This window comes from Carettochelys insculpta, chromosome 23, assembly GCF_033958435.1.
Source record: "Carettochelys insculpta isolate YL-2023 chromosome 23, ASM3395843v1, whole genome shotgun sequence".
Classification (NCBI taxonomy): Eukaryota; Metazoa; Chordata; order Testudines; family Carettochelyidae; genus Carettochelys; species Carettochelys insculpta.
Window position 1 is genome coordinate 12,681,080 of NC_134159.1, and position 23,745 is coordinate 12,704,824.

Sequence of the window (23,745 nt, forward strand, 5' to 3'; positions counted from 1 at the left end):
AGTGACTCCAGAGTGGTACTTTCTTCACAGACTAGAAGATTAACAGTGAGGGAATGGAAATGCCCATATTGATTTTGGGTGACCCTGCTTACCCTTTTTTCCCTTGGCTCATGAAGTCCTACACAGGTGCCCTGGACACCAGTAAGAAGCTCTTTAACTACAGGCTGACCAGGTGCAGAATGGTGGTAGAGTATGCCTTTGGCCATTTAAAAGCCAAGTTCAGGTGCCTTCTGATCTGCTTAGCCCTCAACGAAGAATACACTACCCTTGTCATTGGGGCCTGCTGTATTCTTCATAACATTTGTGAGTGAAGCGGGGAAAGTTTCATGCCTACAGTGGGGATAGGGAGGCAGAGATCCTGGCAAGAAATTATCTGCAAGGGAAAACAACAAGGCCCAGAAAGAGGCACTGAAAATCAGGGATGTCTTGAAAACCCAGTTGGTGAATGAGTGTGAATGGCATTAACTGGCATCCCCCCGCCCAACCATCCGGTTGCGTGGCCCTTTATGAAACCTCCCATCAACAATGAGACAACCATCACCACCCACCCAACCCCAAAGCATGTTAACCAATAAACAAAACTTTTTCCAATAAATAATATTTTTATTTAGGGGGCACTACTAGAAGAGTGGGGGTATAGAGAAAAAAGATAATAAGGTCATAGTTAGTCAAAGGTTAGCCTTTGGGTGGGTGTTAATTATGTGGTGCTATGAAGCAGGGTCTCTGATGAAAGGAGGGGGCTGAATGTGTGGAGAGATGAGGTATGGAAGAGGGGGCATCGACTGGATGGGGGATGCGGAGCCAGAAGCATGGGAGTGGGCTAACTGGGTTGAGGGAGGTCTCAGATGATGGTGCCTGGAGTGACTGGGGGATGCAGAGCTAGGAGCTGGGGAATGGACTGACTGAGTTGAGGAAAGTCTAAAATTATGATGCTTGGAGTAGCTTGGGGATGCAGTGCACTGCCAGGGGAGGAGAATGAATGGGATAAGGGTGACATGTATTGGTGGGGCCTGGAATGGCTTGGGGATGCTGTGCCTCTAAAAGGGGATGGTAATGTGTATGGATTGGGGGCATGGAATGGGGCATTTGTGGGGGGGAGGTGCATGGTTCACTGAATTTTATCAAAATACAGCTTCAATTATGGCAGAGATTGCTGATTTCTCTATCAGCAAATTAATTAATTCTGTCTGCTTGCCCATAAAGGATATGAATGAATCATACATTCATTCTTGACAGTCCATTTTTTTCTACAGTCACAGAGCTCTGTTTTTTCCATTGTGAGTACATCAAAATAATTCTCGAACAATTCATTCTGGGTCTTCTTCTGCCTCCACATTTGATACAACCTCTTATCTTCTGGACTAGGCCCTCTTTGTCTTTTACCAGAGTTGTCTGCTGCTAAGACAAATTTAGAAATATTAATGTAAATTAACAATAGCAACATTTTGATCTTTACTTGGAACAATGACCATACTGACAGAAAGAATGGCTGTCTGTGTCTGTGGAAGAACATATTGCAAGTGCAAGGTCACTCTGGTTAATCTTAAGACTGAAGAATGCTTCCAAGCAGAACAATTTCAGCTCTTCTATGGCAGAGGTTTACCTTCAAGACTATGGTAAGCTATCCTCAGTTCACAGGGAAAAAAAATTTCTTAGAGCAATGCCAGGGGGTCGGGGGCAATATGTCCTAGGAACACCGGCCCATGGGTGACTGGGGTGCTGTATTGTGGGATTCTTAAAGCCTGCCTGCCTGGGAGGGAATAGGGGGGTTGCTTGGAGCATGTGCTGCTTAAAACAGCATCTGGATTTTAAAGCAGCTGCTCCAAAAGTTAAAAAGTCATTGAAAGTCACTGAGTGTGTGGACGTGAACCATTGGAGGATCTGATCACCCACTGGCCCTGCAGGGTGGGGGAGGGGGAACAACACTGCTCATCAGAAGAGACTGAACACAACTCCTGCAAAGTCATGCGTATAATAGACAGACCTACATGACTTTTATCTCTGATTTAGTGGAAAAAAATTCAAGTTTAACATGGTGCCAAAGACCTTTCTGATAACTAACTCTGCCACCAGATATCTAAAATTCTTTATAAAACTGCTGACACACAGTTGCTAGGATGAATAGTTACAACCACTAGCCTAAAAAGGAGGTGGGAGTGAACTTCTAGAGATGTTGCTTGGGTTGGGAGAGGCCTTGCAGAGAGATTGGAGAAGAGATTTAAGTTCAGGTTTATGTGGTGGTATTATAGTGAAGCATCAGCTCACTGTAGGTAAGAATGGGTATTGCTATTTGTTTAAAGATTTAGAGCATTTAGGGAAAAAATGAATCTACACACTTAGGTTGTATGAAATTTGCTGTGCCTCACAGGGGTGCTGGATCATCTAAGCAAGAAGTTATTTACTTACAGCCCTCCCAATAAGCAGCATTTTTATAAAATTTAATATTCTTTTCTGCATGTGTTTTGGGTTTGGTTCCACTAGGCCCACCCCCGATATACTCCCTGAGAGGCTGTGCTGGATAAGCAGAGAAACAGGAGACAGGTGAGGCACTCAATGAACTAATCTGCAGCTAATGCATTCTGTAGCCTGGTAATTGCTGCCAAATTCTCAGAAACATAGATGGGCTCTGATATGGGGATACTGAGAGGTTGTATTTTAAAAATAATAAAAGTAAATGTGCCAAACAATCATAAATGCAAACTTAAGGGTTCCTTTTGGTACCGCTCATCCTTCCAGAATATAAAATTCAGCTAACTCAGACTGCTGAAAACTAGTAAATACAGAATTAAGGCACATACCCTTAACACTGCCCTCTTTGAGTGATACCTCTGAATGCCCTTTGTGTTCACACAGCACAGTGACATTGCAGGTAATGCAGAACACCTGGATAACATGGCACATGACCATCATGGAACAGAGTACAACACTTCTCTTTGGTAAGGGAAAATTTGTGCACTGACCAGGTGCTCCCCATAGCCAAACACTGAGCTGCTCCACAGAAATTTCCCCAACACACTAAATTTTACAACCCCTTCATCTTTACCCACAAGATTTCATCTACCACAAACCCTATATGGAGGAACAGGAAGTTGTGTATTTATTTTTGATACATCTAATTTGCACATGGGTTTACCTGTTTAATATTATCTTGCCTGTCTGCAAGAGGTTAAATATGAGAAGGCTGTTGGGGGGAAAGAAACAGGAAATGAAACAATAGCGAAAATAACATTCAAATCAGAGATGATCAAGGGTCCTTGAAGAAACAATGGGGAAGCTATTACTTGGGGAATGCCCCTGCTTGGTTCCAACCTCGCTAATAAAGTATACTCTTCCCACTCCCCAGGATCAAGGGGAATACTGAAATTTAATTATGCTTTCTTAGGGAACAAGGGGATTGATTCTGTTGCCAGCAATAGCTACAGACCAACTTCTGACCTGGACAGACCAGTCAGATGCTCTCCCCCAATCCAAAGATGGAAGTAACTGAGCTGAATGGAATTTACTAAAGCTTGAAAGAAAAAATGAAATGTAGGTAAAGAAAAATATGTGTATAGGTGTTTAAATGTCCTCCTTTGCTTTCTGAGCTGTGGGATCATGGGTGGGTAAATAACATTTGTCTTGAATAGTGACAGAGAGAGAGCTGTGGTAGTCCGTATTCTATCAAAGCAAAACAGCAGTCATGTAGCACTTTAAAGACAAACAAAATTTATTAGGTGATCAGCTTTTGTAGGACAGACCCACTTCATGTTTTATTTTGTTTTGAGGAAGCTTTTTATGAATCACTTGAATGCACTGCTTTCATGGGTTCATCTTTCACGCTCTTCAGCCACAACACAGGGGCTGTCTGAATGTCAGTGGGACAGTTCCACCCAACACAGTGAATGCAGCTGGCACAGTGTGCAAATAATTCCCAAGAGCAATTACCAGCTTCAGGGGGGCAGAGTTAAGGTTGTGCAGATATGTACCTCAGCTCCTTACTTCCTAGTTTTCAGAAGTTTGTCTTAATTACTGTGATTCTTTATTTCCTGGTTTCAGCACTCTGAGTTTTGCTGAACTCTTTGTTCACAAACAGAAAACACAGTTCTCAGTAAAACTACTAAGAAGTAAGGTTAGTTATTAGAAGCACCTACCGAATATCACCTTTGCATTCCTCATTTATAAGTGCAAGGCTGTCAAACTGATTTTCTTGCCAACACTGGAAAACTACACGGGGGCACACATTTAACTCCATTAGAATGTGGAAAGCATTCTGGAGAGAGAAAATGGAAAAACAGCAAACCCAGTGGCTTGTAGAGGATGAATTACCTTCCCCCATCCCTGAGATTAAACACACCTCAAATACACACTGTCAAATCCATCCATGTAAGAGTGAAATACTTTGAAAATCCTAAAACAAGCCATGTCTTTTCATCATTGCTTACAATCAAAGGAGAAGTGACATCTTTGAATATGGCTTTTCAGAGCCCACACATACTAGCTTCCTGTGTTAGGGAACGTGAAAAACAGACATACTATTATCCATGCAAACACTGTTATGTGAAGCAGTAGGGACAGGGTATAACCACAATTTCCTCAAATGTAATTTAAATATGGTTCAACAAAGTCATGTCTCACTACACCTAGCATATTCAAACATTTTAAAAACTGTTTTTAGAAAGACATGCCTGTCTTAGGCATTTCTAAAATGCCCATCAACTGTAGTAGGAATAGTATGTGGTATATTAGACAGGTCCAAGAAAAGATCAGGGCAGATTCTGTTCTCCCTCTTCCAGGTTCTAGAAAGCTTTGCCTGTTTTATCATTGTAAAGTGACTATTTGGGTCAATTGGGCATTATTTTTATGCTTCACACTTACTTCCTGATACAAGGGAAACTATAATATGAGTCCCTGGCACATACTGCTGTTCCTGAACAATGAAGGAACCAGCTGTATCTAATGATAGGTTTCCAAAGGAGAATCATGCAAAGTGTTGGGCACTATAGTTCTGTAAGTTAGTGAGATGCAGCAGCCCTTGTGAATAAGCTGCTCTCTGTATTTCTCCTCCAGTCACTTTTTCTTTTTTCTGGGAAATATAAGGGGTCTGCCTATATCATGGTGGTAGCACTGCCAGCTGATGCATTCAAAATTATATGGAGACCCTAGATAAGTCCATGTTGCTTTATGGGGGGTGCCCTCCAGATAGAATTGATGCCTTTCAAGGGCTCTTGAGGCTAGACATGGAAGTGGGTGTGCATATCCATTAGGGGGTCCTCTAGGTTAGGGGATGTGAGTGGGGGGGCCCCTCTGGGCCAAGGGTATGCGCATAGAGGGGACTCCAGAGAGATTACATAGAGGAGGGAGAAAAAATATTCTCCTTAGCCTCTGAAGATAAAACAAGAAGCAATGGGCTTAAATTGCAGCCAGGGAGGTTTAGCTTGGGCACTAGGAAAGAATCCTATCAGGGCAGTTAAGCATTGGAATATATTGCCTCAGGAGACTGTGGAATCTCCATAATTGGAAATATTTAAGAGCAGGTTAGACAAACACCTGTTGGGCATGGTCTAGATCGGGGTGGCCAACCTGTGGCTCTTTGAGCCTTTAAGCATGTCTCTGCAGAGCCCTGCCCTGGGAGTGCCACATGCCCCACTGCTTTGTGGGAGAAGCATGTAGCTATCACAGCAGCTACAGAAGCTCTGGTGAATTGCTGGAATGGAATGTGAGCTGGAGGAGCCTGGCTCTGGGGACAAGCATTTATTTCGAGTGGGAGATCGGGGAAGGGCATTGAGCTACCTATTATATATTCATTTTTATATCTCTAGATACATAAATAAATCTATAACATGTGGCTCTTTGCATGCTATCCACTGCTGTTTTGGCTTTTCGGTTGGCCACCCCTGGGTGTGGTGCTTGGTCCTGCCATGAGGGTGGGGGCCTGGAGTTTATGACCTCTGGAGGTCCCTTCCAGTTCTAGTGCTCTGCTTCCGGCGGGGTGTGCAGAGGCATGGGGGGACCCCTCCAGGCTAGGGGCCTGAGAGTGGAGGAGTTGTGGGAGGAACCTTGCCCCTCAGGGAATGGGGGGGGGGTTAGGTCAAAGGCGTGTTTGGGGAAGGACCCTCGAGGACTAATCATGTAAATGTTGGGGGGCTCCTACAGATCGGGGCGTGTGTGGCTATGCAGGCGGCGCTCGCAGGCAGGCCCAGGAGAGAGAAAGAGAGAGAGAGAGAGAGAGAGAGAGAGAGAGAGAGAGAGAGTGTGTGTGTGTGCGTGCAGAGTCAGACCTACTTTTCCCTCCAGATCTGGGGTGGGGGGGGCGGACACCGTTTCTCCAGGGGCAGACGAAAGGGGCTGGAGCAGCGGAAAGCGACCAATCCACCGCGCCCGGCTTGGCTCTGCGGCTCGAACAGAGCCCCACGTTCGCACCCGGCTTCAGCACTAAGCCCCCAACCTCGCTCGTGCCAAGCTCAGCTCCTCCAGCGCACCCTTCCCCCCCCCCCCTTTCTTTTAAATCACTTCCATCCACTCCCCTGATTGGTCCCAGCCTCCTGCCGGGTCATGCGGCCCCTCTCCTGCTCCAATCAGGAGGCCGGATACTGGCTTGTGGCTCCGGCCTGGCTAGGTGCCGATTCGGTGCGTGAGCAGGAAGGCGGAGGCAAAGCCCGGCTGCCCCCCAGACGCTCGCGGAGCCTTCCCCCACCTCGCTGGCTGGGTCCCTCCTGCTGCCGCCGCTGCACATTGTCTGCCCAGCCCTGCCACGGCCATGCCCCTGGGCGCCCGCTGCTGAAAGGAGCCAGTTCCCTGAGCGCCCGGCAGCCCCGCTGAGCCCCCTGTCGCCGCCTCCCCCGCCGTGCCTGTGGTGCTCCCCCCCCCCCCCAGCCTTCTCTTTTTCCACAGCCGGCTCGGCCCCCAAGAAGCAGCCCTTGATGGTGTAGCGCCTCGGGAAGGTGAGTCTCTAACTTGCCTGCCGTCCCCCGGGTGGGTTTTGGGTGTGAATGTGTGGGGCAGAGATGGGGGGTGTGGATGTGGGGCTGCTGGGGACGGAGGCTTGCGTGACGTGAAGGGTCCAGTTGGTGAATAGTTGTGCATGGCTGTGCAGGGAGGGACCCAGTTTTCTCCTCTCTTCTTTTTAATGTATCTGCCTGTAATTCAGGGGTCAGGTGAAGTCTGCAACTTGTTTGCTGCTGCCGCCTCCCCTCGAGTGTTTGGGAGAACTTGTGAGGTTGGATTATTAGGGAGTGAAGTGGGCTGGGGGTTGGAAGCCCCTGTGAGCCTCTTGCAGGAGTGGGGCGGTAAGAGGAGAATCGGGGAGTCGATGAGGCTGCAACTTAAGGGAAGGGAAGGTGTCCGACTTGACTGCTTTCTTTCTTCCTCCTCCTGCTCCATCAGTGCCTCCTGGCTGAGTTATTTTTTTTTCCAGTTATTGGGGCTGCAGTAGAGAAGGGGAAAGGATGTTTCAACCTGTGACTGTCTTGAAAGCTTGTCAGAGGTTTGGCTTTGGGTGTTGGAAAAAGGAGGACTCCATTTAAGCTGAATTTAGAAGAGAAAAGTAAAATATCTGACTAGATTACATCCTCCTCCTCCCCCAGTTCTTGTTTTAGGAGAACCTGTCTGAATTATTTTTGCTGCCACTAAAGATTTCTAAGTCTGAGGAGGCTTGGTGGAGGGAGGGACCCTTTCAGTGTGAGTTGTGGGGAAGTTGAAAATGTTTAAAAGAAACCTAATTTTTATAAACCTTAAGACTTTATATTTCACATGTCATTGGGGACTATAAAAGCTGCTAAATAAAAAATTGTATATTGATGCAAATAGGTTTAGTTCTAGCACTTTTAGTAGCGTGGGAAGTACTTTTTTCCTCTTCTGGTTTTTGCACTTCAGGTTTGTCTCTTTCTAAGCAGAAAAGCAGTGGGAGGTAGACAACATTACAGGTTTCATTTCTGAAACTGGCTGTTCAAGAAGTTGCTGGGAAGAAAACAATGTGATTCATTGTTAAAGTGTCTCTTTCCTCAGATTTATTTTTGTACACTGGTTGCAGTTATTTTTGATGAACTGACTTGTTACACAGACTTTTCTTGGAAACCATGAAGTTCTTGGAAATTAGAGGCTCACAATATTTTATTTACTCTCTCGTCTAACTTCTGAGTTCACATTTGCCACTGTGAATTATTTGGGGTTTACATTAGTGTAACTGAGATCAGAATCTGACCGTTTGTCACATTTGACTAAAATTAAGGCTTTGTTTTGAAAAAACCTGAAATGACAGAATACAAATAAAATAAAAAAAAAATCAAAAAAAAAAATCTGATTACTCAGATTATACAGAAAATGTGGTTGATTGTAAAGATACATGTTCATTTTAATGTATAATATGCTGGAGCTTTCACAGATTTAATATTTCAAAGACACTTTTGTTTTGTGTACTTCCTTTCTGAGTCGAGCACACCAGGGTGGTGGGGAGGAGAAAGGAATATGGATTTGTGTTTAAAAAAGAAAAAAATCTGTGGGTAAATATTGTATGCCTTGGCTTTGCTCCCTGTGTTTGCCATGTAAATTACGAACTGTTTTGTTTTTGTTTTTTTAAAGGGCCAGGTTTGGGCGGTAGCAGCTTTTCAGATCTGTTGTTAGTTGGTGAGGTCTGGAGGGAAGAGAGAGAGGTAGACAGACACACAATGCCCAGGCTGGGAGCTCATTGTTCTTTCTCGTACACTCTCCCATATTTGGGACCATACTTGCACACAACACAGCCTCTTGCTTCCTTCTTTTCTTTTGAGCAATGGAGAATCCAGGCAACATTTTATCGCGCCCCCCCCCCCCATGGCCTTTCTGTAACCTTGCAAAGGCGAAAGAGTAAATCGGAAACTAAAGGACACCAAAACGTTCAGCCTTGTCTTCCCTCCGCCCCTTCCCAGAGCTGGTGGTGGCGGCGGCTGCTGCTGCTGCTGCTCTCTTTTTTGTTTGTTCCTGACTGTGTAAAGATGGGTTAGTGCACTTAACGTTTCCAGCCCATGGGCTACTTCCTTTCACCGTCTTTGCCCTCCCTTTCCTGCAGAGAGAAAAAAAATGCAGAGCAAGATGGTTTTTTTCCCTCCTGGATTTGTGTGCTTATGATTAAGATTTTTCTTTTGTGTGTGAGGTGGAGGTAATAGAAGAGTGCTGTTGACGGATAATATTTTGTCAGAGACCACATTTAAGGTTAATACATTGAGGTGGCGGGGGATAGGAGGGAGTGGGTAGCTGTGATGAGATTAAAAGGTGATCAAAGGGTAGACAAATGTTTAGAGCAGAGAGAGAGAGAGACGAAATGTTAAACTGGATTTGTGTAGTTTGCGGAATGTCTTTTATTTTACAATGGCATTTGTAAATGTGTTATAGTTACAGGTGTGGTCTGAGGCTGCCAAAGTAGGGCAGGGTTTGCCACTTGGCAGATTGGTGGTAAATCCTTGAATGACTCACCAGTGTCTTCCAGTGTCTAATTGCTTTGTGAGGTGCAGAAGCTGGAAGAGAGGTAATATGTGTGGGGAAGGAGTGATCCCAGTATGCCGGCTCCCATGAGAACTCATTTGAGGGTATGCAGGCACTGCTGTCACCCCTTTATGGAGTACTGGTGTAAATGGTGTCATGGCTAGAGCAGGGAACTGGAATCAAGACTCATACAGTGTTTCTGATTTTTGACACCTCTCAGTGCCTTTTTTCTTCAGTTTTTATCGTGGCTGCATTTGGGCTGATGTTTTTCAGGGACATTTTCCATATTTTATCACAAGTTCGACAGAGGGGAAACTAGCATAGACCAGGGCAGGGATATTCACTGTTACCTCATCTAACCCATCTCAAAGCATGTCTGTATAAAATAATAGGCATTGACTGTTTTTCTATCTAATGCTTTAGCAAGTTCTGTGTAGAGCTTTGGTGTGTTACAGAGCGGGGACAGCAAAGGTTTTCCATTGGTTCCCTCCCCCCCTTTTCCTCCGTGCAATTAGCAGGGGCCCCCAACCTGTCTAGTGGAAATTTTCAGTCACGTTTCTATGAAAAACCTTTGGCACATGTGAGAAAAGGAGTATGTAGAATGTGAAAACTTCATTATCAGTATATAAATGTGAATACACATACATAAAAACAGTAACATTTCAACATTCTTAATGAGATGGATGACCTTGAGACCCAGCAGCTGATCCTGCTGCACCCTCCTTATGAAGTTTCACACCCCACCCATGTGGGGGGTGTGCTCCCCTGTGTTAGAGTAATAGAGTGAGACTTCTCTCAAATTCTTAGTTCAGACAAGGCCTTGCTCTGGCTTAAAGATGGCTATTCTCTGGGCCGAAATGGTGACTGCAGCTAGGAGAGAGAAGCCTGCTTTCGATTCTGTAATTGAATTTATTCATCTAGATCCCTCTGCACCTAAGCAGAGTCCCATGCACTTCAGTGAGATTCTGCATAGGTGCAGAAATGTGTACCCACAGATCTGATTGCAAGATGGTGGCTGTAGCTCCTTTTCTGGAGCAATGGGAGAGGGGAGGGAGGAGAGATTTTCTAAATGCTGCATTACAGGATAAAATGTGGTTCCTAATGATTTTTTCCTGATTTCAGTTCTGATCAATAACTGTAAATGCCATGTTTCTTGTTACATCAGCATTGTTTGTAGTATTGTTGTGTTAATCAACTGTGTGTGTAAACTTAGCATCCTGGGCAGGGATGGCTAGGTTGAGAGGTAACTTGGAATGATTTAATAAATAAATAAATACTTGCCTTAGGCAGTGGGGTGGGTAGAATTTTGCAGGGTTTCTTTTTTGGTTGGGTAATGGCACAGCAGAACCTGTATTAATCTATGAACAGCTCTGCTGATAAGATAAATTTGCCTAGAGGTGGCTTTGAATTCATGACTTAATCTTTAAAGGACACTCTGTGATGTTGGCATGTAAATATAGTACTCAAAATATTCATTCATTAGAATTTCTACGTGGGGGGGGCGGTAATTGTTTATACAACATAGGCTTAGATCCTTCAGTGACAGTAATCTGGGCAGATCCCTGCACCTATAGAGGTATTCAAATCAACCAAAGTCTTGATTTGGTTACTGTATATTAACTTTTCTCTTGTATTACAATACAAAACCTGTTTATTTTAATCACAAGCGTTTTACAGTAAAACCCAATTCTCTTTAACCTGTGCTTCTAATATGGTAGACGATTAAAACCAAACTAATTAAAAAAATACATAAAATGAGTCAAATGTTTAGCCTTGAACATAATTAAGCACTGGAGCAGCTTATCCAGCTTTGTGGCAGATAGTTCATTACTGAAAATGGTACATCTAGTTTGGCTGTCTCTCTGAAAGATACACAGTAGTTTAAGTACAACTGTTGAACTGGAAGCAATAATTAGTTCAAGCAAGACCTTTCTTACGAAGAAGGTTAAACTGAATGATCACAATGGCCTCTTGTAGCATTAAAACATGTTCATTGGTTTTCATCTGTTACACTGTTCATTTGGTGCATTTTTTTTCTTAGTTTGGACAATAGACTAACTTTCTAAAAATATGCTTTGTTTCCTGGTTCAGCTGAACAAGCATGGAGCAGTTCCATGGGTTGCAGAGTTAAAGTGTTGAAATCCAGTCAAATGGGTTCTTCTATTCATACTTGATTTTGTACATAGTCTTAACCCTAGACTGAGTTTGAACAGCTTGGTAAGTGTTCCTTTTAAAATTACAAGATAAGGTAGGCTTTCTTTGAAGACAGATACTATGATGGAAATGATGCTATATCCCAACAGGATATAATTTTTAAATATTGAAAGCAAAACCCAAAACAGATATCAAAACAAAAGCAGACAAGTATCACTTTAAAGACTAGCAAAATTTTTTATTAGGTGAGCTTTTGTGGGACAGACCCACTTCTTCAGTGTATAGACTAGCACGGCTTCCTCTTCGTTACTACTACAAAACAGAGATGTTGTTGATCATGTCACATACTACTTATTTGGTGTGTGTTTTGTTCCATTCAACTTGAAAAAAGGTTTGCAGTTCAATAGTGTTGACTATCCCATGAAAGAATTGGAAACAAGCTGCAAGGGTAGCATCGCTGTAAGGCAGGCAGGCAGTTGAGCAGCACGGTTGGGCAGGAGATTTTGGGATTTGATAATGTTGTTAGTGCATTGATAGGAATCAAAATAAGGTTTTTGCTGTTTTTGGAGGGTAAGGTGGATGGGGCAGGAACCACAATGAAGATTTGTACTTCTCAGTTGGTTTGCCAGAAGCATTTAAAGCAAGCTTTTTTTAAAAGCTGGTGGTTGTGCCTGACTTTTCCCTTCAAAGAGGGTGATTTATAAGCAAGGGGGAAGAAAACATGAGTATTGTTCTGATTTCTTTATTAGAAACGTAACTGAAGGAAGGGATTGCAGGTAGTTCAATTTCAACTGAATGTCTAAACATAACTGATTAGTTAACTGAAGTGTGGTAGGTTGCCCAACAGAAAGCTAAAGCTTTCACCTTAGCTTAGCTGGTGAGTGACTTGCATTAGTTTCTCCTCTATTTGAAATGAGGATAAAAGTGCCCGGATTTATGAAACTATTTGACATTTGCTACATAGGAACTACTGGAAGTTTTGTCACTCGTTCAACATGCTAACGTTATATTTCTCTTTAAAGTGAAACTTGTAATGTGATGTGAGTGCTGCCTGGATTTGGTAAGCATAGCTATCAAGATTGCTTTAAAATCACTTTGGAATATAGGTTATCTAGAAATCACTAATTGGTAGAAATGTGTAATGGGAGTAGCAGGTATCTTTCTAAATGGTCGGTTTTCTGTGGTTGTTAACTTAAAGCTTGAGGTAAGTGTGAGGAGAAGGGGAATCTCAGATGTTACAGTGAAAAAGCACTGAAATAACCTGGGTATGAATCTCACTTTGTATTTTTTAAAAAAGGCTTTTGTAAATGGTTCATTAGCATACAAAATGCCCCGGAGTTCTGTTGTCCTATATATCACAATGATATTGGGATTAGAATGTCACAAATAAAATTTTGGCTTATTATAGTGTATGCTACTCCTGTTGAATATTTAAAGTGATTAATTCCTCAGGCTATATTAAATAGACACTGTCAACTTGAAATCCAGTTAGTTTAAAAACAGTGCAGTTAAAAAAAGAATTTCACGTATTCCACCTGCCCCTGAATTAGCTAGTAATTGTTTTTTGTTTTTTTTAAACAATAGTTTTGCCTTTTTTTTAAATTTTAAAAAATGCTTTCTCTTGTTTGGGTGTATTTTTATTCAGTGAATAAGAAAAGCTGTTTAAGGCTCTGACTCTGCTATTAGATCAACATGAGTGGCTTCTGGCAGTTACTGGATATGGACCCCCATTTGAATGTCAGGTGGCATTTATGTGGGCATGAGGGTCCCATTTCAGACTCAGAGCCTTACTATAAGAGGAACTGTGAAACTATGTACCCACTGCTGTCAAGTGCAGAAAGATCTGAAAAGGTCTATCTGTCATTACTTGATGTTAAATGTTCCCTGTAAAAATAGTGAACAGAGGCCTTCAGAGAGAAATTATTTACTGTTTTAAATTGATATTGTTCGGTCAGATATTTTTGCCTGTCTTCAAGATGTTGTTTTGTTTGTATCAGACCTGATTTACATACAAGGTTGTAAGAGGTAAGGTTAAATTGCCCAGGTAAATTAAATGTTGATTAAATGTCTTAATTTAAATTTGATTCCAAAGTGATTAAATATCTCACTTACACAGACATTAAATATGAAGCCTGCAGTCAGACTTGTATTAGTGAACTGCTGGGTTGACTTCACTGGGACTTTGCAAAAGCCTTGTAGGTATTTGTACATTCTGGTTGCATAGTCAGAATATGCCTTCCTCATTAGGCAGAAGTTCAATACATCTGTCCATCTCTGCCGCCTTTGAAGCCATATATGAAAGGCTGTAGGTCAACACATTCTGTAGGTTTGGTCTGTTAACATATCTTAAAAAAACAAACACATACACGCAACACACCCCACCCCAAATCTTTCTCCACTCTTACTTGTGGGAGCCCCAGGGAAGGTAGGCTTCTGCTTTTTTAATAACCACATTATGTAGATCTAATAGGAGCTGTACTAGACAACATGGTGGTAAACAGAGTTAGAGTTCATCTACACCAGTGTGTCTCTGTTGACAGCATCCTGTAGTAGTCTAGCAGTGGGATGACAGTAAGAAATATACCAGACTAGATAATGCATTTAGTCTAGCAAAGTGCATATGCATGTGTGTAATATCAAGCATGGATAGTCCCATTATGTAGTGCTTTGTTACATCAGGGTCAAGATGGATGGCTTAGTGGACTGAGCACAATAAGGGGAGCCAGGACGTGGGTATAGAGCCCCATTAGTTCAGGCCGCATCTACACTAGCAATTTTTTGAAAGAAGGGGCTCTTTTGAAATATCCAGTGATACTGTCTGTACTGCACAAAAAAGCATTCTTTTGACATTAAATCAAAAGAACGTGGCGCTCCTTTCGAAAGTGTTCTTCCACTCCCATTTCAGGAAGAGTACCTTCTTTCAAAAAAAAAGTGTAGAAGCTCTGCAGGACAGTTTTCAAAAGAGCAGTCCTCATGGCACCTGATTTTTTGATCCCCTGGCTCTTTGTTTTGAAGGAGAAGATCACTTTTTTGATCTGCGTTTGTGTGTGGATGCATTCTTTTGAAAGAAGTTCTTTCAGAGGAGATCTTCTAGAAGGACTTCTTTCGAAAGATGGCTGTAGTGTAGACATAACCTCACTGTCTAGCTTTCTAGACTTGGGCAAAGCACAGTAAAACTATTCCCCAGTATTCTTTAAAATGGGCTAATATTTGGCGATATGAAAGTGAGGTTGAGTTGGTGAGGCAGATGCTTGGTCATTATTGTACAGATTATTAAAGATAGAAAACATTTATGATTGCTTAAAGATACTTATTTTTAGAGTACTTATGTGATTCAGCTTGCTAACAATAGGAGTGACAAGGGTCCAGGATACCTTGTACTGATGCCAGAATGTCTTGTCCCTCCCTTTTCCGTGATACAGAAGATTTTAGCCATTCATGCGTGTTAATATAAAAAATGGTTTTACTCCTAAAAGAGGTAAATGACAGTACTGCAGAGACTTGGAGTGCTTGAAGAGCTGTATTTGTCCAAGGAATTACTCCAAGTAAAAATTCATGGTGGCTGAACGTGACCAAGTCTGCTGATTTGCTTCTAATTCATAAAGAACACTTGGGTATGTGAGGGGGCCACGCAGCATGTTTGGCTTTAGGGCCATGGTAGAGACTTCTGCATTAAACAAATACAGCTGTAGAGGGGACATTAACTACAAAATGGTGTTACGTAATTTGGAGTACAGAAAGTTTTAGGATGAAAGGAGGTCTTTCCCCTCTTTAGTTACTACTTTTGGTTCTCTGTGCCTTAAATATTGAGTCTGTTCTGGTATGGCTATGGTCTAAAGAAATGGGTCTGTCCCATGAAAGCTCACCTAATAAATTATTTTGTTAGTCTTTAAAGTGCTGCTTGACTGCTTTTTTGTTTTGATAGTATATAGACTAGCATGGCTTCTCTCTGTTACTAATCCCTCTCAGGGAAAGATCCACCTGTGCTCGACTAGCAACCTTATTCATAGCTCAAATTCAGGCACCCTTTGTTTTTTATCTATATATCTCATAGCAGCTATCCCCTTTTTATGAAGATTACATTTATCTCAATGTGATATCATTTGAAACGTGAACTGCAGAATGTAGTGTAGTGTTGACACATTTTTTGTGTTAAACACTCTCACCATAGCATAATTAGCCAGAGGCATTACCGCATAAAAAGCTTCTCCTTATCCTTAATTAATTTTATCTTCTTTGAAAGTCCAATGGCTTGTCTAGGCTAACAAAAGATGCTTTGAAATACATAGCTGTAGAATGTCACGCGCCCAAAAAGTCATCAGTTGCATGAGACTTGTGCTATCTGTACTGGTGTCCAAGAATGGGGCATCTTTAATAATAAAAAATGCCAGTCCTTCTCTAGTGAGGCTAGTGCTCCCCCACCCTCTCCCGCCATTGACTGCGTACTGTATTCTTGATGACACAGTATTTTGCCATGTTTCTTGGCGGTTGCATAAGTGATCCATTGTTTTAGACCTCAGAATACAAAGGGGTAATGCACATGTGCTGTATATGTGCTCTGACCCCTTTGGAAATTAAAGAGACAGAGTGGGTGAGGCAATATCTTTTATTGAACCAAAATATGTTGATATGAGAGAGAAGCTTTTGAGCTACACAAAGCTCTTCCTCAGGTCTGGACAAAGTAGTGGACTGTTGTCGCAGCTAGATACGGGATTGAACAGATAGTTTAAGTAGTTAGTGCTGCATACGACCCTTTCTAAATGGCCACTCTAGAAACCACTGGATCTTTGAATTTTGTGAAACATCAATAATCTTGTTTTTTCCATTGCATGTGGCGAAACCACGTGTCAGGAACTTGTCTTTCTCTGCATTTATTATTAAATTGGCTAGAAGTCTTCAGACTTATTTCTGAACTTCTAGTGCATCTCCTATGAATATGAGAATTTTTTAAAGTGAGTTTGTTTTCCTGTTGTCTGCCAATACGCTTTTTGTGAATTACTTTAACCTTTTAATTTCTGGCTTGTCTGTTTTTTTTTTTTGTTAAATTTTATATATATAGCGGTTGGCTTTGTGGCAGCAGAACCCGTGTCTGTTGGGCTCCCAGCTGGATCTATTCATACAGTTTTGGCTCCCTTTTGTTGTATACTATGCTTTGTGATTGAAGTGTTTTCTAGAAAATGGCTATCATTCAGATTCCTTACTAGTTGTTTTAGTCCCAAAATTAATATTTGAAACAATCTTTTTTTTACTGCCAAATACTAGTCATATTAATGTTAATGGTGTAAGGTTGTTGACCTTTGGCTATACTTAAGGGAAGATGAAAATGTTGAATGAGGATTCTAAATTAGATTATATAGTCTTACACTCTGCCTGAGTTTATGCTGCTTTCTGTTTTCCTCAGAAAGATTAGAATTATTAGGCAGGCTGGGTAGGGGTGGTGCCCTTATCCTCTATTTGCCAGAAGATGAGAATGGGAGATAGGGGATGGGTCAGTTTGTGACTACCTAATCTGTTCATTCCCTCTGAAGCACTTGACTTGGGCCACTGTTGGAAGACAGGATATTGGGCTAGGTGGACCTCTGACTGGACTAGGTTTGGCCGTGTTTAGGTATAGAGAAATGTAGTTGTATGTCATTAGTGAGCTGAGAAAAGACACATGGAATTTATTTGTTAATATGCATTTACTTGTTCTTGTATTCTTGCCAGGCTGTATTAGAAACTGGTTTAGTAGAAATTGAATTGGAGACTTTTAAATATGGCTCCTTAACTCACTGTATATTCCAGTGGGAATGTGAAGAAGTCAGCAATATTAAAGGATTGTGCATGTGAGGCTTGAGGGAGAAGAGGCTAATACTTGGCATGCAGGAAGCAGACCATGTCTTTCTGTAAATTTAAGAAGTTTTCTTAATTTTATTTGAAATCCATTGAAGATGGTTCCCTATGTGGCTCAGGGTTGGGTTTCTCCTTGCATGGTCTGCTCTTAAAATGCTGTAGCAGCACTGCATATCAGTGTAAACATTAACTACGCTGATGAGAGGGGTTTTCCCTTTAGTGTGGGTAATCTGCCTCCCTTAAAGGGTATAGCTAGGTCCATCTATCTTAGCCTGAGCTATTAGGTCAGTTTAACTATGCCATTTGAGTGGATTTTTCACACGTCTGAGTTAACTAGTTGAGCCAACTCACTTTTCTTGTGTAGACCAGGATGTACCATCGCTCTGTATCTGCATCCAGAGGAAGCTGGAGTTCCCATGACCTGGCTTCTGCTACTTGGTTCATTGTATTGTAGTGTGGGTTGAACCTCTCTAATCTGGCACTCCTTTATCCAGCAGCATCTGTAGTCCAGCATGATTTTAGTTAGCTGGCTACCCATTTATCATGGGTGTTTCTCATGGTGCTGGACGGGAGAGATTCAACCTGTAGAACATTTTCATTCTTAATGTAATACAAACCATTAAACAAGTATGATTTCTATCCTCCTGCCCTGATCCTGGAACTGGTTATGTGCTTCCTGAGCTCAAAGCATATAAGTAGCCTTTCGTCTTGAGTAATACTATTCACCAAATTAAAGTTAAGCACATGCATAAATTGTTGCGGGATTGGAGCTAGGACTCTCAACATGAGTATTTAAACTATCTTGTCTTCTGTGTGTGGCATAGCCTTGATGGGAGCCTCCTTTCAGAAGTGTGAGGTTAGTTCTGTCTCCAGGCATCCCTGCAGACCATAACATCTTTGCTGAGCCTCTCAGACAACAGGCAACTGTGATGTGTCCACATAAGCTTCAAATAGAGACCAAAAATTTGTGTGCCTATGGGCTGCCAGTCACCAGAGAGTACAATTATGGTTACTGTTGATCTAACCTTGATAGGAATCTGCACTTTCGATGGAGTTTTTGAAAGGTGTCTAGGAGATGCCAGAGTTTATGGCATCTGCTATTAGAAGGTTATGGGAAATGGTTGCCTAAATCCCTTAGGTTGCTTTCAAAATCCAAGTCTTGGAAATGAATGTTTTGTAGCCAGTTACCAGTCCCTTAAATGATTCACTCCTTCCTCTTTCCTTGTACATTAAATTTTAATTTCTTGCAATTTTTTTCCATATTTCTTTGCAACTATTTTTTCCTGTGACATTGGGATTTGTTTTTATAGATATACTGCTTTACTCAGACCTTTGATTTAAATTAAAATGTCTTTTCTTTAGTCTTTGACATATCTTTTCTTTGTTACTGTTCCTTTTCCTGTCTATTTTCTGTGCTCTGCTCTAAAGTTTTGGTTTTTTTTTGCTTTTTTTAATTCTCATTTTTAAATGTGCTTTCTGTGCTTTTTAATTCACTTTTCTGTTCATTCACCTGTTTGAGGGTATAGGGAGAATGGTGCTGGAGTCCAGGTCAACAGGTTCTGCACAGCATAAGTGCACAGAATACCACCAGACTTAAAAATTTACCAGCTTGAATGCAGGGCTTCCCTTCTAACAGGAGAAGTCACCACTTTCATTGACCAGTTTGAGCCCTATTCCTTGGTTACTGCTGGAATCTTTTTGTTCACCTCCTTGCCCAGAGCACGATCCTTATAATTTACCTTTTTGCCTGTACTCTGTTCTCCTGTTTCTTGCTGGGGGTAGGGTTGAATTCTTTTATATCTGTGTTGTTTTTTATTCTTCCTGTCTTATTTTGGTATGCTAAGGTGCCTAGAAAATGAAGAAATCTATCTAACAAGTTCCCAATAAATAATCATTCTCGTTGAGTCATGCAACGTTTCTTGCATCTCTCTCTGCCCCCTGTAATATGTGTGTACAGGCATGAGTTCTTTTACAGTGGACACACAATGTTGTAAATGAAATCTCTGTTTTCATTTTCCTTCTTGAAATGGCAAATTGCTTGTTGTAAATGCTGGTGTATGTATTTCTCTTGAATTTAATTTTACAATAGATGTCCAGATATTTAATTGTTTGTTTAGTCATGGTATTTTTGCCTTTAACAGCTCATCCTTCATACGTCGAGTTCCTAACAGTTGGAATAAACAAAACCCTGTGAGGGAATAATAAGAACAGTAGTTCATGTAAAGGCCTCTGATAAGTCAGTATTTGTACCCTTCTCTTTTATTGTATGCAGTCAACATCGGGTCTAATCCATGAAAATTCATTTAGTCTCTTGAAAAATCTGCCCAAAATTTTAGACTCAAATATAACAGAACAAGTTATTTAACTGAGGAAGCAAAACATGAAAAGGAAGATGATTAGATTAAGTCCAGGAGTAGTTTCTATTCCCTACTATTCCTTTGAGTGTATCTCAACTGTTGTAAAGTCAACCATAAGAAGTAATGGTACTTGTCTAGCTGTTGTTATTCTTGGAAGCCTGCAGTTTTATCCTGTTGTTTCGGTGGTGTACGTGTGTATTTTACCTCTTTTTGCTTCCTTTTTTGTGGTGATCTCAGTCCATTTTGGATTTTCTACGGTACTTCATAGTAACAGATAGGTGCTCATGTTGTCTTTTCAGGCAACATACATGCTATACATATCCCCTGAGTTTAGGATGTTCACACACAAATCTCAAGTTGCGGGATAAAGAACTGCTGTCTTTAATAAGAACCTCCAGCACTGGAAGAATGTTGAATTATAGTCAACCAAACTTTGGTAGGTTTCTTATTGCTGGAATAGAGGGCACAGAGAAAGGGAGTCTGCTGTAAGAATGGTATCCAAGTTTGGTTACTCAAGAGTTCTTTCTTGATGCCTTATTCTTTTGAGGATTTTTGTGTGTAGCACAATTGGAGTGCTTTGCCCAGAGTTTTCAGAATAGTATTGTTTCCTGTAAAGGTTCATGTGGCATGCAGGGGGAGGGATAGCTCCGTGGTTTGAGCATTAGCCTACTAAACTCAGGGTTGTGAGCTCAATCCTTGAGGAGGCCATTTAGGGATTGGGGCAAATAGATATCAGGGATGGTGCTTGGTTCTGCCAAGAAGGCAGGGGACTAGACTAGATGACCTCCCAAGGTCCCTTCCAGTTCTGTGTGTGTGTGTGTGTGTGTGTTTCTTGCACATCCCTAAGGTTATGTCTAGACTGCAGACTTCTGTCTACAAAACTTCTGTCAACAGAAGTTTTTTTTTTTTGAAAGAGTGAATGTTCAGACTTCAGATCTGTCGGAAGGGATCTTCCTGTGAGGAGCATTCTTTTTACATCCTTGTACGCCTCATTCCACAAGGAAGAAGGGATGTGTCTACAGAGGGGGTTTTTCTGACATTTGGCCCTGGGTGCATGGGCCAAATGTCGGGAAAGCCTCTCTTGACAAAAATGTTGGCAAAAGATACACAAATGCATTGTGCAATTTGCATATCTTTTGCCAACAGTTCTCGGCAATGTAGATACAGCCTGAGAGAGTGCTTCCTTTCATCGGCTTCGTCACACCCTTATATCTACTGTTTAAGTCCTGTAGCTGTTTACACTTCCAGAAATAATGCCGGCTGCCAGTCATCCATAATGTGGACTGTCTCTCTTACAACCTCAAAAAGAAATCTTGGATTTCAAAAGATGGTGGAGGCTAGAAATCTTCAAGCTCAAAAGTACATCAGAGCAACCACATGCTGTTGTTATGCCTACTATAGTGACTTATGATTGTCCAGGATTGATAGCTGCCATCAAGGTGGGCCCCAAGTGTTGTCCATGCTGTTCAATGTAATGATTACTTTAAAAATGACCAGTATCAAAACAGAGTTCTGCTTTTTTGAAGCTTCTACAATGTTCAGTCTTGTTTAAAGTAGTTCAGATTTGAGAGAGTGAGTGCTTGGTGGGAAAAGGACACTAAAAAGGCTGTGGCATCGTGGGGAGTTGTTGGGTAATTGAACACCTTGAAAGAAGTAGAGGTGGGAGCCTGAACCATTGTTAATGTAGCTATAGTACCTTATCTAGATCATATAGTTTTGAAAGCTGCCTGAAGATGCTGCTTTAGCTTTTTTCTTCTGGAAAACATTGCAGCTATCATTGCTCAGGTGGTTGGACAGATATTGCCGCAATCATCCTCTCCTATTAATTGTATGTATGTACTGATTGACCTCATACTTGATGCAGGTCTGTACACACAACTTAGTGAACAAATCTAAACATAACCATATGTGGATGTTTTGCGCTTGGAAGTCATTGGGAGAAACAAATGCATGTGTTTATGTGCATGTACAATGGCAGTAGTGTGACATCACTCAGAACAAAATTTGTTACAGCTCTGAAGAAAAGGCAAATGATGTTTTTTCTTCTGGTTTAATGCCTTCAACAGTCATATGATGGTGATATAGGAAAGACAAATGGCTGAAAATGCACACTGAGGTATTAGTATTTCCAGGTCTTGTGAGCATGTGCTTTCTTGTATGAGGAGCAGAATCAGCTTCAGTGCTTGTGCACATGAGTTTAAGGCAAGTTCCCTTGGGAGAAGGAAACAAGACAGGTAGCTGTAGGAAACAAGCAGATAAGTGTCTACTATGATTTGGAAGGAGGGTTAACTAGTTGGCAGTGGGAGAGACATAAATCCATAGAGGATATGTGTGGTTGTTGGAGGAAAAAACATTTTGGCTGAGATAGACCCTATGTAGTCATCCACGCATCTCTCTGAGTATCCATGAAGAAGAATGCTGGACTCTTTACAATCTGCATTTAGAAGCCCATTGTGTTATGAAAAGTTAACTTTGTCCTAACTAAATACACAAAGGGCTTGTGTTCGAGAGCCCCCTCCTTTGAAGGGGGCATGTGAATGAGCCTGAGTAGAGAAAAGCAATAAGATGCCGTGCTGCATATGCAGCACCTCACCACCTTAATTGTGGCTGCAGGAGCAGCACCAACAAGCTGGGTAGCCACGGGTGCTTCAAAGTACCCACGCAACTTTGAAATGCCCTTCCTCCCAAAGCATTTTGGGAGTAAGGGCACTTCGAAGTTGTGTGGGTACTTTAAAGGGCCCATGGCTACCCGGGTTGCCGGTGCTTCAAAGTTTGCAACTTCAAAGTTCCTGTGCCAAGAGTTAAGCTAATGAGGTGCTGCATGTGTAGCACATCACCTCATTGTTGTCCTCCGCCTGGGCTTGTTCACATGCCCCCTTTGAAGGAGGGGGCTAGTGTAGACAAGCCCAAAGCTTCCTTTCAGTTCTTGCCTTTTTATCTTGATATGAAACTATTTTCGTGGTTGCCGCTGATCATGATAAATTTGTATTCCAGATTTTTTTCTCAAAACTTCTTTGAAAACTTTATCATTTATCCAGTCAAGGTAGCTTTCATATTTTTAGATTTTATGTCTATTATCTCCTAAAATTTTTGAATATAAAGTGTCTTTACTAGAATATATAGATCTAGACTTTCCTCAGGGAATTTGCTCACTTAAAGGTTCATGAAAGAATTCCTGCCATCCAATATTGTAGTAGTTTAATAATCTGTTTATTTTTGATATTTGTGATGTATGCATCACTGCAGCATATGGGCAGAAAGGTATTTTATTTCACCTGGAAGTACTTGGGTTATTGCTTTATTATGGCTTATGGCAACTTAGTGTTGAATTTGGTTCCCACTGCTTCAAGAAGCCATGTTGGTATCACAGTAGCTAAAGGAGAACCTCCTTTATCTTTAGTCGTATTGGGGCTCATGGCACACATTTGAGCAGGTCTGATGTTCCAGTCAGTAGGTGGCCATGGTGACACACACTAACCAAAATAACATGTACTATACACCATATCAGTGAAGAGAGAGTTTGGAATACAAATAGCATCTGCTATTGGCTGCATCCAGAAAGGCAAAATAACATTTTGGCTCTTGAGGCGTATCTTCGTTTTGTACTGTGTGTGTCAGGGAAGAGGGGGAGGCAGGTTGGCACGAGAAATGTTTTGAGCTATGTCTGTAGCTGGATTTGTTAGGGGAGGTGACATGGTATGATCCTTGACCAAACAGTTTTGATAGCAAAAGTGATGCAAGGTATATTGGAACCGAGCAGTTCATGGGAAGTGGGATACACTGAGGAGAAGCCATTGTATACAGGAACCTTATTCCTGTTGTCTAAATGAGCCATGTTTGTTGAGGATTATCTATTTTGTGCTTATTCAGGTACAGTACTGCACTGTCTTGTGTTTGAGTCATCCTTGTGCAGGCCTGTCGCTGATTAGTGACAACGCTTCTCTATCTGATTTTTAATTGGAACAGT

General features: G+C 41.7%; 1 protein-coding gene and 1 long non-coding RNA gene across 3 annotated transcripts in view; one reads left to right on the forward strand and one right to left on the reverse strand.

Moving 5' to 3' along the window:
• Positions 1-626: 626 nt before the first annotated feature.
• Positions 627-6,435, reverse strand: LOC142001025 (uncharacterized). Its single transcript, XR_012642371.1, has 3 exons — positions 6,262-6,435; positions 4,131-4,249; positions 627-1,398 (listed from the first exon to the last, which is right to left on the reverse strand). It is a non-coding gene; the product is annotated as an uncharacterized LOC142001025 (long non-coding RNA).
• A 199-nt stretch (positions 6,436-6,634) lies between these two features.
• RERE (arginine-glutamic acid dipeptide repeats) overlaps positions 6,635-23,745 on the forward strand; it is a 466,804-nt gene continuing 449,693 nt past the window's right edge. For both annotated transcript variants that reach the window (XM_075018034.1, XM_075018035.1), the window contains exon 1: positions 6,635-6,920. The gene's annotated coding sequence lies outside the window, so the exon portion shown is untranslated. The remainder of the gene's footprint in view (positions 6,921-23,745) is intronic.